The sequence below is a fragment of the Haemaphysalis longicornis genome, unplaced genomic scaffold, assembly GCF_048455015.1.
Source record: "Haemaphysalis longicornis isolate Haplotype H1 unplaced genomic scaffold, Haemaphysalis longicornis Haplotype H1 scaffold_41, whole genome shotgun sequence".
NCBI classification, from domain to species: Eukaryota; Metazoa; Arthropoda; class Arachnida; order Ixodida; family Ixodidae; genus Haemaphysalis; species Haemaphysalis longicornis.
This window is the reverse complement of record NW_027526365.1, coordinates 3,996-9,056: the sequence shown is the minus strand read 5'-3', so window position 1 is coordinate 9,056 and position 5,061 is coordinate 3,996. Positions and strand designations below refer to the sequence as shown.

At 55.3% G+C, this 5,061-nt stretch overlaps 1 pseudogene; it reads right to left on the bottom strand.

Moving 5' to 3' along the window:
* Positions 1-565: 565 nt before the first annotated feature.
* Positions 566-4,779, bottom strand: LOC144137599 (uncharacterized; annotated as a pseudogene).
* Between the last annotated feature and the right edge of the window lie 282 nt (positions 4,780-5,061).

The following is a 5,061-nucleotide window of genomic DNA, read 5'->3' as shown; positions in this document are numbered from 1 at the left end:
ACACAACCTACTCACTAGCCGTTCTACAGGGACGGAATACTCTAGCAAACCGGAAACACACCAAAAACAAAACTAAAAACACTAAGTGCGAGTAAAGGGAAATATGGAAGCGTATCAGGGGCGCGTAAACGCCACGAACAACGAGACAGCTCAACCTATAACACTGATGCGCTCTATAACTGCAAACACGCACACACATTCCGGCACTCGACAACACGAACAAAAGGAATAAGGACTGGCAAAGAACACGGGCAATTTTGCAGTCAACAAAAATAAAACGTTAATAAAGTTTGCATTGTCACTATGCGCACGCACGCAAATGTCCTCCTTGACGGCGTAGCCTGATAACATTCCTTCAAGAATGTTCGGCGGTGCTTTCGCTCACTTGCGGTGCACAGAAAGTTCAGCTCAGTGCGCGGATCGATCAATTCGGTGCATGGATCGAGCACCCAAGGCCTCTTGTCACGTACAACCACGGCACACACACACACATACCTCCGACAGAAAGGACGGGTGAACGGGAACGTTCACGTCCGTCGTGGCGGTGTTAAGGCTGGGAGGCGATTCAATGGTGCCCCCCCCCCCAAGCAACATTTTGAAGGCGCGACATTGCGTCCGCGTTTGCGTTCTTTGATTCCTTCCTGTGAGAAACCACAACGTTGTAGCGCTGCAAGGCTAATTCCCACCTTGACAATTTAGCCCCATGCGGCCTACAGGTCGTCAGGTAAGACATAGGGTTATGGTCAGACACGACATTGACCTCTGCCCCAAAAACCCAATAATCATACTTTTTCAACGCCCAAATGATGACAAAGGCCTCGCGCTCGGTGGTTGACCAGCGGGTTTGGGTTGGAGTGAAACGATGGCTGGCAAGCGCAACGGGCTTTTCGCGGCCCTCTTTCTCCATTTGCGCCAGACACGCTCCGGCTCCGATCTCAGACGTGTCGGTAAACAGCCAATAGGGTTGCTGCGGGTCAGGGTATGCAGCGCCGTGGATGAACAAAGTGACTCCTTTAGCTGCTGGAATGCTCGCTCGGCATCGCTGCCCCAAGGGATCGGGTTCGTTACACTTCGCTTCGTCAGGGACGTTAGCGGTTCGGCTATTTCGGCGTAGTCCCTGACGTATTCTCGGTAATAACCGCAAGGGCCGAGGAGACTTCGAAGCTCCTTTTTAGTCGTGGGTTGTGCTAGGCCTCTGATCGCGGCCAGCTTCTCTGGGTCAGGCCCGTGCGTTCCGCTACCCGCTATATGGCCTAGGTACTTATTGTGGCCTAGCGCCACCTGGCACTTCTCTACGCTCGCCTTCAGCTTCGCGCCGCGTAACAGGCCAAGGATGATGTCCACGTGCCCAAGGTGCTCTTCCCATGAAGAGGAAAAGACGGCGATGTCATCCAGATAGGCCACGGCGTAAGCCCGGTGTTTTGCGAGCAGCGTATTCGTGATCCTCGGAAATGTCGCTGCCGCATTTTTCAAACCAAAAGGCATGACGCGCCACGCGTACTGCCCGTCGTGCGTGACGAAGGCGGTTAGGGGCTGGCTCTCAGGGGCTACGGGTACCTGCCAGTAGCCCCTCCGCAAGTCTATAACTGTGATGAAAGTGGCCTTTCCTACTTTCAAGATCAACTTCTGCAGTGGCGTCATTGGAAATGCATCGGCGCGAGTCACGACATTTAGTCTGCGGTAGTCAATACACATTTCCACGACCCATCTTTCCGACGCAAACGACCGGGTGAGCATGCTCACTTTCCACTGGGTAAATGAGGCCCAATGCTAACAGTTCGTCTACCTGGTGGGTGACTTCTTTCCTGAGCAGCTCCGGAACGCGGTAAGGAAAAGCTCTCTTTGGCTCATAACTTCCCTGCAGCTCGATTCGGTGTTGCCCAACCGCGGCGAGTCCTGGCGTTCCATTGAACAGTTTTGCAAATACGCTTGCAATCTCAGAGCCCTCTCGCTCACTTAAGTGTGACAACTTCTCGATCGGTAAGGGGAGGGTACTTCGACATGGCGGCATAAAGCGCGGGGTGCACTGTACGTCCCCAAACTCGCTATCTTTATCGAACACCACCCCCACGTGACTGACGCGACAGTAGTAGGGCCGCAGGCGGTTCGCGTGCACCACCGAAGTTCTCTTTTCCCCCATGTCGAGACGGTATGAATGCTGCCTCTCCTGTGCAACAACCGTGAATGGGCCCAACCATCTCGGGGCCGTCTTACGTTTACTCTCCCTGTCGAACAAAAGGACCTGTTCGCCAACGCTGAACGTTTTGTTACGCGTGGTTCTATTGTACGCCTGGGCGTAGCTGCCCTGGCGTGCGCTCTCCGTGAGCCCCGCCACTCCCGCCGCTACCTCTAGCTGCTCGCGCAGCTGCCTTAGGTATTTCGCTTGCTCCTCTTTTAATGTGCCCGGTACGGGCAGTTCCCCTGTCCAACTGTGCTGGAGGATCGCCAGCGGTCCTGTGGGGTTCATGCCATATGGCATGCGAAACGGGGCGACTCCGGTTGTGTCGTGCGGAACCTCTCGGTAGGCCCACAACACGAACGGTACTAGTCTATCCCAGTTCCTTGGAGCCTTCTCGATGACGTGAAACAGCATGTTCTTAAGTACCCTATTCCAACGCTCCACCGTGCCATTGCTCTCCGGGTGTTCCGGTGTCGAGAAGCGTGGCGCGCAGCCCAACCTTTCCAAAAAGCTTTGTGTCAATTGGGACGTGAAGTTAGTACCCTGGTCAGAGCATATTACCTCAGGGATGCCAGTCCTGCTGAATATTGTCAGGAGAGCCTCGCAAGTTGCATTCGCCGTGAGTGACCGCAAGCACACGACTTCGGGCCAGCGTGTGCAGAGGTCCACCAGACAAAGCGCATACTTGTGGCCCCGACCCGACCGTACGTCCAGGGGACCGATGATGTCCACGTTTACTACCTGGAATGGGTGGTCGGGCCTTGTTAGGGGAACAATAGGGACCCGGTCGCTGAGCCGTCTATCTGCCCGGATTCGCCAGTCATGACATGTTTGGCAGTGATTGGATACGTCTGCCTCTAGGCCAGGCTAGAAAAAGCTATATTCTATCCTAGCCTTCGTCTTTTTGGGGCCTAAATGGCCTCCCCATAGGGACTCGTGGGGCAGCAAGAGTACCTCCTCGCGTCTCTCTGAGGACAGCACAAGTTGCGTTAATTTCGCGCCGGCTATAGTGTCCCTATGAAACAGCAACCCGTCAGAGACAAACATGCCGGCTTTCCCTCTTTTCGCGTCGGCCCAAGCTTTCTTTAGGCTGTCATCAGCCAGCTGAGACGCCAGCAGTTTTGCCCGTGGGCCCTCAACTTCGACTGCCACATCAATCTCCCCGGCCGGAGCTTCGGGTGCCGTCTCTCCCGTAATCTCACACACGGCAGCCGCCGGTTCCGAGCTCGCCCAGGGGCCGACCTCGCGGTCCGCACTTGAGGAGGCGAAAGTTTCAGCCATGCTGTTCGCCTCCCGGTTGGAGTGACATTTCGTCAGCAGCTCCCAATCCTCTCTCTAAAGCAAACAGTCTAGTCCCTCGGCGAGATTGTTGGTGACAGCACAGATTAGCTACACCTTGGAGCTCCCGACCACCGACACGGCCTGCCTCAAACTCACAGGCAGGCTGACCACTCTCGCGTTAACCGACTCGCCAAATGCTGGAACTAGCCTGATGGTGCCCGATGGCTGCATAGCGTCCTGTGGGACTAGACTTTCTCCTACCACCGTAACTTCACTTCCCGTGTCGACCGTCGCGGTAACTGCCTGCACAGTCGAGTTCCACGAGCCTAGAGTCTAGACTTTCTAGACGAGTCTAGACGAGTCTAGACTTTCTCAGCTCATCAATGCTTCCGAGCGCATTTACCTCGGCCACGAGAATTCGCTGCCCCCCGCTCGTCAGGCCGGCATCCTGAGCATGCACTGCACTTGCGTCCTCTACTATCTCTCTCTGCACGTGCGCGCTGCGCCCTGGGTTTACTGACTTTCTGGGTTTCCTGGGTTTCCTGCGCCCTGGGTTTTCTGGGTTTCCTGACCCCGGTTTCCTGGGTTTTCTCAGCAATTTTCGGGCACAGCCGGAAATGTTGACCCTCTCCCTTACAGACGCTGCAAATCCACATTCGCTTGCCACTGTTGGTATTGCGCGGGGGTACTTGACCTCTACGCCCAACAGCGGAGCCAGCAGGCCCTTGGCCTGCTCGAAGGTTTGCAGCACGTTAGCTATCTCTGGCGGCTTCAGCCACGTCTCTGCTTCGCGCAGGCGAACGTACTCCAGTCCCTCAGCGCTCAAACTGTTCTTAATTCTATCGGCCACCATGAGGGCCACTACCTCCTCTTTTGTTTCTACCTTCCTCGATTTCAGGTAGTAGTAAAACTGGCTGCCAACGCGGGAGGCAAATTGCGACCAGGTTTCATCGTTACGTTTCGCTGCCTTTGCAAATCGGTCGAGGTATTCTGCGGGGCTTAGCCTAAGCTCCTGCAGCACGGCCTTTTTTACCACTTTGTAGTCATTGCACTCACTGTCCCCAAGTCCACGTAACATGTACCTCACCCGTTCCGACAAACGCCAGTACAACTAAATCAACCCGACTCGACTCCGGTACACCGTACGTTACAAACATTTCAACTTCGTCGAACCACAATAAAATGTCCGCATCGCACGGCAGCTTAAGCCCTTTCAGGACCTTTGCGCACTGAGTGACCGGGTCTAAGCCCGGCCGCGTACCCTCGTCGAGTCCGAGCCCGTAGGAGTTTGCGTGCCAGCCCTCGTCTCCAGCTCCAACCTTCGCACCCGCTCATCGGATTCGAGCTTCAGTTTTAGTATGCGTTCTTCCGATTCTCGCGCCTCTCTTCCCTCTCGCTCCTCCGCTTCTCGCGCTCTTTCCTCCTGGCGCTCCGCCGCTTCGCCCGCTTCTTTTCTCTCTCGCTCCTCCACTTCGCGCGCTCTTTTCTCCTTTCGTTCTTGAAACTACAACTCCATTCGTCTAAGAATTATTGCCTCAGACTCCGCTTGGAGAGATCTTCCTGCTGCCGAGCCTCATTGAGGTGGCGCCTCGTCTGTCTGA